The sequence below is a fragment of the Tursiops truncatus genome, chromosome 6, assembly GCF_011762595.2.
Source record: "Tursiops truncatus isolate mTurTru1 chromosome 6, mTurTru1.mat.Y, whole genome shotgun sequence".
NCBI lineage: Eukaryota > Metazoa > Chordata > Mammalia > Artiodactyla > Delphinidae > Tursiops > Tursiops truncatus.
This window is the reverse complement of record NC_047039.1, coordinates 88,594,144-88,608,488: the sequence shown is the minus strand read 5'-3', so window position 1 is coordinate 88,608,488 and position 14,345 is coordinate 88,594,144.

The window sequence follows — 14,345 nt, the reverse complement described above, 5'->3', positions numbered from 1 at the left end:
TAGGAGATCTACTTTCACTTCTTTGGAATTGTTTCTGACTCTCAAAGTTAATCTGTTTGGTTTTATTGTGATTTAGTCTAGATAAAGTCTTAAAATTCTTAAATTTGTTGCTTCATAAGTAGGTCAACTTGATTAAGCGAACTAAGGAGCAACCGTGCATTTCTCGACCACCCATCATGATAAGTTTCTATTCTGGGTCCTCCAAACAATATTTGCAGAGCTGCTCTGTTAACAGACAGGAAAATAATGCTCCATTTGTGGATTCCTGGGGAGAAGTCACTTAGGAGGCAGAATGGAGCTCAAGAGGGTAGGTATTACAACTTGCATCCACTTAGCCCACTGGGAAATTAGGCATCTTTTCCACACCAAACTCTGGAAGGGCAAGAAGCAGCTCTGGGGCTTCAGCTAAGACTCTAAGACAATGGGGAAGAGTCCTGCTTCTCATCCTGTTACAAAGGCTTTCAATGTTGAGACACAGAGATTGACTATTTAAAGCACAATAATCACTGTCACACTATCACCTAAGATTTTCTCCCAACACATATAAATATGTATGCGAAACATGCAGAAACTTCTATACAAAGTCTCTGCCCTGTGATTTTGTTGGCCTGTTTGCTGGAATAGCCAAATTTATATAAAAAGAGAGGATAATTACTGTGATTTCTGGCCTAACACATTCACTGGAGAATCACAATTACACCTTAGGGAGAAAAATTATTTTTCCCTCAAGATAAGTAATTTGGAGGCGATCATAAGGGTTTGTTTCAGCTTTCCTTGGATATCAATTTCTTATTCAATTTTCCTAAATAAAGGCGGAGAATATGCATACAATTTCTTGGGAAGTATGTAGTACAATACAGGGTGTACCCAGAAAATCTTCATCTACGTATTTGCTATTCTACTGAGCATTCCTATGAAAAAGAGGAATACTCAACGGCTGATAACCAAAGAACTTGCTATTCTAAGAAAAGGTGGCAATAGAATATGTTTCTAAGGCTAAATATCTCCTCTCACAGTGGCTGTCATTTAAATTCCTGCCTAGCAAAGGGATTTTTATGGAAGGTTAATGCCTCCTATAACATTTATCCTGGATGGTGGAGCTTTTCGCATAATTTTCTGGGTTTTATTCCTGCAGTGTTATAGAACCTTATCTTCCCTCTAATAGTTTGCCAGTAAAGAGTCAGTGCATATAAAGGCAGTCGTCATTTCTTAGCTCAAGCCCTGATTTAATGAAATTCCAAATCTCTAGTAAAAGGAGGTTTGGGGTTAAGCCATGAAGAAAGGAGGGCAGGCTGAAGGCAAGCTGGCATGGCCCTGCCTGGGACTGGGCTGTTGAAGGTTACTCAGGACACACAGCTCTGGCCAGTGGAGGTCACCTGAGGCTGCAAAAAAGACCGTAAGTCAGGCCAGCGTGCTAAGTCAAGGGCGGCGATCACTCTTAGAAGGGTCTTCAGATGGAGGAAGTGTTTTCAAATACTGCCCATTTGCATTTGAACTTCTTTGCCTTTCCATCATTTTCCTAATTCCCCTTCACAATTTTGCCATTTACTAGAGACTCTGACACTTCAGTGAAACATTTCCTTCCCAGTTACCTATCCACCTTCCTTCCTTCCTTCCTTCCAACACTGATAATGACAGTGGCAGACTGTATTTTCCAAAAATGGCCACAGAAATATCTGTGGGTCCACTTGCCCTGCTGGAACCTTGCCACGTCCCATCAAGAGGCAGAGTCTATTTCACCTCCCCTTGATACAGGACTCTGTGACTACCTTGTTGAATAAGATGCATGAAATGCGTGGTGCGTGACTTCCTGGGGCGAGGCAATGAGAAGCAGTGTGGCTCTCGGCTGGTTCTAGCCTTTAGAACCCAGCCGCCACGCCGTGAGGAAGGCAGAACCAATCCACACAGCGAGACAATGTGGAAAGGCCACGTGGAGAGGTTTGAGGCATCTAGTTGACAGCCGACCTCAACCAGCAGGTCTTCGAATAGGCAAGTCTTTGGTTCTTTCCAGCCTTTAGCCTTCAAGTCTTCCAGCTGAGGCTGCACATGTCGTGGAGCAGAGATAAGCCAACTCCACCCTGCCCTGTCCGAATTCCTGACCCATGGAATTGTGAGCCTATTAAGGGGTTGTTTTATGCCATTTTGAGGTAACTCGTTTCACAGCGATAGTGACTGGAACGCTGATACACTATAACCGTATCTTTTGTAAGCAATCACAAATATTTGCTGCAAAGACCTCTTGCTCTCTAGCAAAGTCTCCAGGTACACGCCAGCTGGTCCCCTCAGCCAATCCTTAGCCACCGAGTATTCAAGGGCGGCCGTGCGACAATGGAAAGGGTAAGGCCATTGGAGACCCTAGACGTGGGGTCTCTCCTATAACCTCTCTGAGTGTCACTATTTCACCTATAAAACAAGGATAATAATGTCTACCTCAGGAAACAAGGCATGTGAAGATCTTACACACAGTAGGACCTCAATAAATCTATTGCCACGAATTGAGAATTCTTCCCAGGAAGTCTGTACATTTGAGCTGGGCTACTGCCTGAGGCTCAGGTGCTACTGGCCACTGCGAGGCAATATCCATTCCCCATCATACCCTTCTGCACTTGGGTTACAGATTCCCACACATTCTTTGTATCCATAAATCCACACAGAAGAGGAACCTCATGGAAGGATGAAAATAAGACTCTGAATCTCTTGCCCCCTTCTTATTGATGTTCAAGGATTAAAAACATTTTTCTCTGATAGTTTAGGGTGGCAGCAAAGTGGGAAAATAAGAGAGACTCCTGAAAGGGAATTCATTGTAAGGGAAACAGAGTCCAAATTGGTAAACCAGACACAATACTAGGTTAAAAAGAATAATTCTAGGCACTTGTAGTATATTGAATCCCCACAGACCCACCCAAGCTGGAGCCAGAAGTAGGTTTTAGGAAAAATAGTTGCACGTGGGTATCAAGACCAATGCTCCTGAAGAGTTGTACCACCTGGAGCCCAGGTGGCTTTGTTCTGGAACCGTGCTCTTCCATGTAGTAGCCACTAGCCACATGTGGTTACTGAGCACTTGAAAGGTGGTCTAGTCCAACTTCAGATGTGCTGTAAGCATAAAATATACACCAGGTTTTAAGACTTCATATGATAAAAAAATCATGTGAATTATTTCATTAATAATTTTATATGTTTTATAGGTTCAAATAATAGACATACTGGGTTAAATAACACATATTATGGAAATTAATTTCGGACTTCCCTGGTGGCACAGTGGTTAACAATCCGCCTGCCAAGGCAGGGGACACGGGTTCGAGCCCTGGTCTGGGAAGATCCCACATGCGTGGAGCAATGAAGCCCGTGCACCACAACTACTGAGCCCATGTGCCACAGCTACTGAAGCCCGCGCGCCTAGAGCCCGTGCTCCACAAGAGAAGCCACTGCAATGAGAAGCCCGTGCACTGCAACGAAGAGCAGCCCCCACTCGCCGCAACTAGAGAAAGTCCACGGGCAGCAACGAAGACCCAACGCAGCCAAAAATAAATAAATAAAGGTATTTTTTTAAAAAAGAAATTAACTTCATCTATTTCTTTATATATATTTTAATATGGCGGCTAGAAAATGTAAAATTATACATGTGGCTCACAATATATTTCTCTTGGACAGTGCCACACTAAAATGTCTCTAAGAAAAAGAGCATCAGAAAACCAGGTTGCCTCAGTCCTAAAGGATACATGCACCCCAGTGTTCACTGCACCACTGTTTACAATAGCCAAGACATGGAAGCAACCTAAATGTCCATCAACAGATGAATGGATAAAGAACATGTGGTACATATATACAATGGAATATTGCTCAGCCATTTAAAAGAATGAAATAATGCCATTTGCAGCTACATGGATGGACCTAGAGATTGTCATACTGAGTGAAGTTAAGTCAGACAGAGAAAGACAAATATCGTATGATATGCCTTATATGCAAAATCTTAAAAAAAAATGATACAAATAAACTTACAAAACAGAAACAGCCTCACACTCTTACAGAACAAACTTACGGTTACCAGCAGGGAGGGGTGGGGGAGAGGGACAGTTAGGGAGTTTGGGATTGTACACACCGATATATTTAAAATGGATAACCAACAAGGACCTACTGTATAGCACAGGGAACTCTGCTCATTATTATGTAACAACCTAAATGGGAAAAGAATTTTAAAAAGAATAGATACATGTGTATGTATAACTGAATCACTTTGCTGTACCCCTGAAACTAACACAACATTGTTAATCACCCATACTCTGATATAAAATAAAAGGTTTAAAACTAAAAAGAGCATCAGAAAATCAGGTTGGCTTGAGCAGATCTGTAGACATATACTTGCAATGGATAACAAGCAAGTCCTGGGAGTCTTGGGGCCCTGGAGGAGCTTTGTCAGATACTCCTGTGGAGAAGTGCCAAGGCTGGGGCCCAGCTCTTGTCAACAGCTGCCCTCCTCCACCAGCCACGTGCTAGAGGCATCTGGGGCACAGGCAGGGCAGCCGGGAGAGCCACCGCTGAGGAACTGTACCTTGAGGAATGCACCCTAGTCTCTGCTCTCCCTTTGCAGGCAGGGGATAGAAGGTGAGCGTCAAGGGGAACCATTGATTCATGAACCTGGGAATTCTCAAGAATACTGAGAAAAAGGAAACCTCTATAAAGGCAAGAATTCTAGCTAATAGACTGAGCCGGGTTCCAAACCATGGTAACTTGGGTATAAAGTCACAAAGCGTTATTTATAGTCCTAGATTATCAGAGCCTCCTCATTCTGGTTCCATTTATGTTTCCCTTCCACTTATGTATTCATCTCACGTAACAGTAATAATAATAGTTTCTATTGAATGGTTCTGCTAGACATTTGGTGTATATGTTGAATCATCACCCAATCCCTAGAACGTAGGCATTATCATCCACTTCCTACAGAAAATAAAATGGAGGCGGCTTAGAGATGTTAAATCCTGCTCAAATTCTAGTAAATGGCAGAACGTGAATTCACACTCAGACCCACCTCATTCCAAATCTCATAGTCTTCAGTTTTTAGAACCAAAGAATTCTAACCGGGTTTCCCTGGTGGCGCAGTGGTTGAGAGTCCGCCTGCCGATGCAGGGGACGCGGGTTCGTGCCCCGGTCCGGGAAGATCCCACATGCCGAGGAGTGGCTGCGCCCGTGAGCCATGGCCGCTAAGCCTGCGCGTCCGGAGCCTGTGCTCCGCAACGGGAGAGGTCACAACAGGGAGAGGCCCGTGTACCACAAAAAAAAAAAAAAAAAAGAATTCTAACCAACAAAAGAAACGTATTACAATTTCGTTGCATTGATTAAATATGTATTTAAACTTGTGTATGTATTCCTTTGCAAAGGTTATGATGCTAAAATAGATGATGCCATAGGCAGAAAGCTGAATAGGTTTCCACTTTAAATACTGACGTCTTTGACCCTCAGTTTCCTCTTCTGTAATAGTGATATCTACATTCCAGGACAACAAGAGAGTGATGGCTTCATTTGTTTCTGAGCCTGCCGTGTCTTGTTTCCTCACTAGATTCTATGACCCTTGGACACAACGTCTTATCAAGCTAAAATAGACTTTCAGTTATTCAAAAGTCATGTAGCAGACACAGTTTTGTCTTACATAGTTTAGTCTTTTTATGAAGGCAGCAGAGATCACTTTTAAACTGGGCATGAGATAATCAGATTTGCATTTTAAAAGGATCCCCTGTGGGGTACTCTCACACACACTGGTGGGAGTGTAAATTGATACAATCCTTTTGGAAAGCAATTTGACAAAGTGTACTAAGAGCTCTAAAATGTTTGACACGGTAATATCATTTTTGCGACTACTCGGAGGAAGTAATCCTAAAACTAGAAAAAGCTTTATGCACAAAGCACCTATTGTAGCATGATTCATAATGGCAGAAAAATGGCAAAGACCTCGCTCCCCAACAGTGGGGGAATGGTCATGCAAGGTGCAGCACTCCCACTGGGTGACACATTACTCAGCCATCTAAATTAGATTCATGACAAGCTACCAATAACATCAGAAATGATGATTTACCAGTGTTAATATTAGCAACACATGTGTGGTAGATTCTAAAAATGGCCACAGATTCTTCTCCCGCCTATATCCATACCCTTACTAAGAATGGCCACAAGTTCCTCTGCTGCTTATATCCACGCCCTTACAAAACGATGCTGCAGTTCCTCTGTCAAGAGGTAGAATCTATTTCTCCACCCCTTGAGTGTGGATTGACCCTGTGGCTTGCTTCGGCCAATAGAAATATTAGTAAGCTGCAACCAGAAGCTTGATAAAGCACCTATGCATTGGCACTTGCCTCTTGCTGCAGTTGGATGCCTTCCATCACCGTGTGAAGAAGCCCAGGGATAACCAGCTGGATGATGAGACAGACAGGGACCCAATCCCTCTTGTGGCCTCATGTGTCAGCCAGCCAATCCCAGAAGCAGAGCCATCTAGCTAAGTGGCAGCAAAACACAGATGCATGACTGAAGCCAGCCAAGACTAGTGAAAGAACTGCATAGCTGAGCCCAGCCCAAATCACTCCTCCAGAGAATTATGAATGAAATCAATGTTACTGTTTTAAACTACTAAATTTTGAGGCCATTTGTTACATATCAGAAGTTCACTGATGCAATGCTGATAATGTTTGAGACTAGGTGTTAGGTACACAGGATGAGTGGGTAGGTTCATTATAATACTGTCTTTGCTTTGTGACTATTTCATACTTTCCATAATAAAAGAAGTTTTAATACATATATTCATTTGGGCTAAAGGACAAATAAATGTTAAGTAAAGGATTTAATTTAAATATATTGATACATGTATACAGCTTGGTCACAACTATACAAAAGAAATTTTCCATAGAAAAATATCAGTACTAGAAAAAAAAATATCTTTGGTTGCCTCTAGGTGCTGATACCATGGATTTTTTTAACTTGCATGTACTTTCCAAAGTATCTATAATGAGCCCAATTTACTTTATTCTGAAAATAAATATTTACAATTTTATTCATTTTATTTCACTTTCACCCCCCAATAATTTTTTTTTTCCGTAGAATATGTGGAAAGCTGATTGGAGGGGTAAGAAACTAAAGGCAGAGAAAATTAAAATAGTCTAGGGGGAAATCAATAAGGGTTCAAAATTGAGGTAGCAACAATATAGAAAGAAAGAAGGGATAGACGGTGAGTTAAGAAGGAAGGGGGATAGATAATGAAAGGGATATTGAATGTCCATAACGTTGGACATTGCCTTGCACTGGAAGGACATTTAACCTGGAACAATGGATGGGCTTCAGAGACACCCACAAACTCAACCTAAAAACACACCCAAATTTGGGTTTAAGTGTGCAAATGCATCTCTCAAGTAGAAAATCCACAGATTTCATCAGATTCTCAAATGTGACTATGATCCCAAAAACTGAAGACCCATGAAGGCTCATTTCCCTGTAGACAGGGTAGAATTTAGTTTCGTTTTTCAACCCTATTCAAATTTGACCAGCCATAAGACAACCTGAACAGGACATTGAAATCATCAGAACACCATCTGGGACTCTGGTCCCCAGAGCATGATCTAAGTGCAAGATGGCTCAGGTGATGTCAACAATTTTGAGCCATGACTCATCATATGCACTTTCCTAGTGTCCCTTAGGAGCTGTTTCTGCTGGGTTCCAGTCTGGAGAAAGGCAAATCCTTGTGGACAGCCCTGCAGGGTATAAGAGCCATGGGTCTAACTCTGACTTCCAAGAGGCACATACAAAACCAGTTTTTCCAAATCTTAGCCTCAGGCAGAGCCCAGCACAGCCTGGTCCCTGCCCCACCTCCAACTTCCACTCTCTTCCTTTTTCTTGTTCTGCTCCACCTTGGCCTACTCTAAATTCCCAGAAATCTGTGCTTCTTCCCACCATAGGAACTTTGCATATGCCGTTCCCTGGAGTCTATTCCATTCTCCTTCAACTAGTGAACTTATCCTTCAGATCTTAACCTTAATCACTACTTCCCAGGCTGAGGAAATCCTCCTGATATATGCTCTCAGAGCACTAAGCACAACTGAAATGTTATATTTCTTTTTGTGATTATTGAATTAACATTTACCTACCCACCATAATAATTATAATAAAAGCCAACATCATTTGAATGTTCACTATGTGCCAGGCACTATAGGAATCTCTTGACACGTATTCATTTATTCTACTAGTACAACAATCCTATGAGGAAAATGAGGTACAGAAGAGAAACAACTGCACTAAGATTCTCTAGCAAGTAAGAGGTGGTATTGGGATATAATCCCAGGCAGCCTGCAGCTGGAACGGCTCCATGTCTGTTCTCACCGACTGTATCCCATGTCCAGCACAAGGTCTAGAAATTAATAGGAACTCCAGTAGCATTGACCAAATTGACGTGTCTTGCCCAGCCTGAAGCTGCTTTCACACATGAAATCCAGACTTGGGGACAACCTTACAAATCACCTTCACTAACTTGAACAGAAGAAGAATGGGAGACCCAAAGAGGGAATGTGGTTTTCTCAAGGTCACACAGAACCAGGACCAGAAGCCAGATCTCCCTACACAGCCCAGTGCTCTTCCCACTTCACTAAATGAACACTTAAAATTAAAAATAGTAAGTATGTAATACTTAATAAATATTTTTAAACCAATAAAGAGGCATTACACTCCCTTCCCCTCTCCTAACTTTGCTACGGAATCAGATGGAAAGAAAGATGGGTGGGTAAGGAAAGAAAACTATTTCTTCAGAAATGTGTGTTTGGAGAAAAGCACAAGGATTATAGAAAATTGCTATTCATGTAAATTGCTCCTTAAAAAATGATTTTCTTTTTTTTTTTTCAATTTACTAGTGTTAAGCATTTTTTAACTCAAAATAACCTTGATTTAGCAAGTCTGTGTCTTCAACTTACAATTAGTTCAACGTGGTCGTCTGTCATCAATTTTGTTTGTTAGTTCAATGGCAACCGAGCTTGTGCTGATACTGATTTATGCAGAGTTGCACCGTAATGGGGGTTCTGGGGGCCTGCAGTGAGCAGCCTGGCCATCAGAAGACCCTCATCATGGCTGGGGAGGCACTTTGAATGTCTCTTTAGTTTGAATAGGGGAGGTGTGGGGATTGGGGAAAAGGATAGTGGGCTTTGAACTGTTTCTAGATCCTCTCTTCTGTTCTTACAAAGACTTGAGTTGTAAGTCAAGTACAGTTGTTTTTAATTCCTCAAATAATTGGGTTGCCACCTGAATGCTATCCAGCTGCTGACCCAGCCATCCAACTACAGTATCCTCAACTCACTTTTATATTAAGGAGAAGATCTCCAGCTAAGATGGAAATCCAAAGGTTCCCATGTTCTAGATTCAGAGCTGTGTTGCTTTAGAATGTTTTAGTAAATCTTTCCACAATGGCTTCCCAATGTTTTTCTTTCCCTCTGGGTACATAGTTTCATTTTAGCTTAGGGGAGAAGGCTTAAAAAAATTTTTTTTCCTATCTGGCTCTGAATATCAGCCCCCAATTTGGCCAACTTCTGACCACAGAGATACTTAAAAAATCATTTCAAATATCTTATCAGGTTTCAGCCTGGACACACAATAAATATTCCTGCCAGTACTGAATAACTCCATAGACACCTAAGAGTATGCAAAAGATCTTACCCTCTCGAGATCCAGAGCCAGTCTCAAAGATAACCCAAAGAAAGAGACACTTGCCCTAAGAGCTGGCTATAGTCAGTAGGAATAGGAACCCTGCTGCAAATAGGGTGCAGCCCACATTTCTGTCCAGCCTTATTTTGGGGGCCCCCAACCTGATGGTTGCCAACCACGTTATTAGGACGTGACATGAGACAAACAAGAGGCTGTATCCATCCCTGGGAGAGAAACACTGGATCAATACCCAGTGTTCTTTTCCTGCCAATCAGAATTTAGAAAGGAAGGAACAACCTGACATTTTACCTTGACCAGGCACCACAGATAGAGATCTAGGAGAGCCAACTTTAGTAAGAATTCTCACCCTTTGCTGTTTTCCCGGGATGCTGTCTAGAGGCTCCAGAGTGAGTGGGGTATCCCAGCGGGTCGTATCCTGGTCACCAGAAACCATAAAGAAGGAAAAATAATTTTCAGTCTGCAGTTTATAGTGAGTACCTGGCTGAGACCCCTTTTTCTCTAGGGCACCTCCTAAATGGATAAGCTTATCTAGGTTAAAAGTTCTCCACTGCGGCCACCGTAATTCAAGATGATCTCTGGTAAGGTTAACCTACTTGTTCAACCTCAAAATAAACTTTTATTCACCTGAGGCCTCACGCTGGCCCCAGTCCAGCATAAGTCAGACCCCGGACTCGCACCACGGACTCGGACCAATTTCTACATTGGACCCAGTCCAACACCGGCCAGGTTCCAGACCCAGTCTGGAAAAAGAAATGCTCAAATGAAGTCTGAAAGCTGTGGACCTGGGATCCAGGACCGGAGAGGGACTCACCCACCACCTCCTGAAGACACAGGAAGGCAGCCACCTGGAGGGGCTATAATAGTACCCGCACCTGGTTGCTTGTTGCTCCCGGGGGCTCTCGGGCGCCTCCTTCGGTTCCTCTTCTGACACCAGCACCGTTAAAAGATAAACTGCAGGGCTTCCCTGGTGGCGCAGTGGTTGGGGGGGGTCCGCCTGCCGACGCAGGGGGCGCCGGTTCGTGCCCCGGTCCGGGAGGATCCCACGTGCCGCGGAGCGGCTGGGCCCGTGAGCCATGGCCGCTGGGCCTGCGCGTCCGGAGCCTGTGCTCCGCAGCGGGAGAGGCCACGGCGGTGAGAGGCCCGCGTACCGCAAAAAAAAAAAAAAAAAAAAAAAAAACACATAAATTGCAGCATACTGAAAAATTTAAGAGTTTACTTCAGTAAAAATTGATCCCAATCAGGCAGCACCAAACCCCACCAATGGGAACTGGGGAGAGACTTTCCTAGAGAAGACGCAGACGCAAAGTAAGGAAATTATTGATTGGCTGGAGCTTAGGGCCTGGCTGGCCTTTGTGATTGGTTGTCCTCGGTGTTTTGATTTCGTGGCTCTGAGGCATTTACAGGCTTAGCTTTTGGTTTGCTGATGTAGGCACCGTGGTATCCGAGCTGCCTCAGTCTCATGTTCTCCTTGCTTAATTAATTTAACACTGTTAAGAAGACACTGATCTCTACTTTACTAAAGCCCAAAGAGGAAGAGGGATTTGCCCCAGGGCACACAGCAAGCCGGAGATTGCCTGATTCAGAGTCAGAACTCACTCCATGAGAAATTCAACTCCAGAGTGTCAACAACACGATCACCTTTCAGAAGCTGGGAGGCTAATGCAGAGGGTCACGGGGACCTGCCAGTGAGCTGCGGAGAGTCCAGGTCAGAGGCTGAGTTAGCCCCAAGGGCAGCTGCCTCCCCAGGACCCGGGAGGACCACTGCGAGCGCCCTGCACGAAGGCCCCAAGTCCTTCGCTCTGACATTGCCTTTCCCACCAGCAATGACATCGAAGCTCAGCCCTGGCTTATTTTAATACTCTGGATTTTTTAAATGCCTTCTCCCTGAAAAGAGCTATGGAAAAAGTTCACCTTGTGCTCTTTGGAAAGTCTCCCTCTGCACCCAGAATAGATGCCTTCGTGGATCCCTGCCGCCAACAAAGCCCACTGTCTCCTAATAGAAGAAGGCAACAATGATAAGGTCTCTTCAAAATGTTCCAAAGGGAAATGACACATGTTTTGAGAAGAGCATTGGTAAGCAGGAATGGGTCCAGAGGAACTCGCCAAACTGAGACAAAGGGCAGTGTTTGGCATGGAACAGAAAAAAAGGAAAGCTGGGAGGCAGGTTGAGGGACAGGAAGGCTGCCTCAAATGCTGGAAGGGCTAGTGTGTGCAGGATTGGCAAGGTGGATTCCAAGTGTCCCCAAGGGACAGAAAATAACAATTGGGGCTGCTGCTGATGGGACAGCCTGGGCCGAGGGGTGCAGGAGTTAAGAACACACACTCTTAAATCCTTCCTCTGCAACACACAAAGCCTCAGTTCCCCCATCTGTAAAGAGGTGACGCAATTAGTTCTCTTAAGGGTGTTGTGAGCATTAAATAAGATCATGACTCTTCAGGGTGTATCACAAGCCTGACACATAGTAAGTCCTCCCTATAATGTCACTGCTGTTGGTGCCAAAATCTCGGCCTCTCTGCACCAGTGCAGAATCAAATCTCAGAGACAGAGTTTTAGGTGAAGTAGAAGAGATTTTTTGCTTTGCCAGGCAAAGGGGGACACAGTGGGCTCCTGCCCTTGAAAACTATGTGCCCCAACCCGGGAGGATTCAGTGGAGAGTGTTATAGTAATAGTTCAAGGATGGAGTTGTTGATGAGATTCGGGTGTGTGCAGGGCTTGCACTCCCTTGATCTGGTCTCAGGTGGTTGGTCTTCTAATCTTGATGAGCTTCTCTGGTCCCTTTAATCTGGCTTCAGGTGGTTTCTTGCCTGTTCCCTTCTTGATTAGCAACTGTTCGAATCTGCCCTTTGGAACTCAGCGAGGGTCATGGAGACTGGAGTCTTGCCTACAAGAAACGGGGGACAAAAAGGCTTCCGTGCCCAGAAGCCCCATGGGGTCCTTCTCGGTTTCACCGTCCTTGCTGTTTAGAGGAACTGAGTTCTTTGTCCTCAGAGGTATTCAAGCAGCAACTGATGACCAATGAGCTGCAAAGCTATGTTGGGAAAGAGACTCATGCTTTAGACAAAGGGTAGGATTAGGTGACCTTAAATTTCCTTCCATTCTTGGCTTTCAAATTCTTTGTCTCATTGAAACGGAGGTTAATGTGAAGTCCTCTACTGGATTACCCTTGCGGGCTCCAGCTTTGGGGCTTTTGTTTTTCCACCTTTGTACTTTCAAATCCTTGCTGTGGAGCAGATTCTGGAGAGTCTCCGAGGGCACAACCCAGGAAGGAAAGCTTCTTTTGCCTGGAGGATGCATTCCTGGAATTCCCAAGATTCCAGTCCCTTTTCCTCCTCACATTGTAAACATTAGGTTCTGGTGGGGAGGACAGAAAGGTCACTCTCCAAACTGCAGTTGCTCCCAGGCTCTGATCTGAATAATTCAACTCATCCTCTGTGAGAGCTCCAGTTGGGCTGATCTCAAGCCCGTTTGACAAGGACAGTGCTGATTTAGGCTAACAGGAGGTCATTGTTTGAGCAGGAGAATGACCTCTTCACTTCTTGGTGAGCAAAACCAGGTATGAGAACATAAAACAAATCCAAGGGACTCACTGCAGTGGAACCAGAGGCAGCCTTCCCCAAATTCCCTTCTTAGCAAGACCAAGCCCTAGAGGAGAAGGAGGCATTTATTGGGGATTGCTACAAATTCAGCTTTGCTGCCACTGCCTTTATAACCACAACGTAAAGTAACTCGCACAACACACTGAAGATAAGCTCTTTAAAGAAAATAGAAAAGCATTAGCTTGGCAATTCACCCAAACCTCATCATGCACCATAGACATTTTTGAAGTTTAACAAAGAAAAGCACATCATTAAAGAATACTGCTCTATCACCATTCTTATGCAAATCCTTCCAGATAGTTGGGTGGAAAATTCCATCTAACACGCAGCAAGAAATGAATGTTGCAGGGTGGAAATTTCAGCTATACTGAGTGCATCTATCACTTGTATAATCCAAACTACTGTATGTGCCCTGACTACAGAATTAGTATTGATCCATTCACCATGTAAACATCAAGTACTTCCTATTATTACTTGAAATAGCATGCTATCACAATTTCTATTTCCTCCTTCTATCTTAAATAGAAGTATTGCACATTAGCCCCTTCCTTCATGTACTTTTTTGCACAGCTATCTAACTACAGTGTTCGATGTGGTGCTGAGTTTCTTGCAGACATCTGCAGTATTAGCTTTAAAGCACTTTATTTTCAAGTCATCTCTGATGGAAGACAATACAACTTTCATTTACCCAGAAACCTGTTACCAGAGCTTCTCTCAGAAACAGGCACATTCTCTCTCTCATCATCATCATCATCATCCTTTGTTTGATACTCACCCCCCTGCTGAGACCACCTTGATCGTGATGCACCTCCAGCACCACCACCCCCAAGAGGACAGGACCCCCCCCAGGTTTCTCCCTGAGGTTGTGAAACATATATTTGCCAAAGCTGAGAACGGTGTTTAATTTCAAGATAACTTGCTATGAAAGCTCAACACTCGACTTTGTTGCGCCGTTCAGATGTCTGAATGCATGAAGACACATTACTTTGGAGAATCAGTTCTAATGTCTGAGTACCTAAAAGCATCGCAAGGGGTGAGCCTTCTCCTCCCTTTCCTGCGTTGCC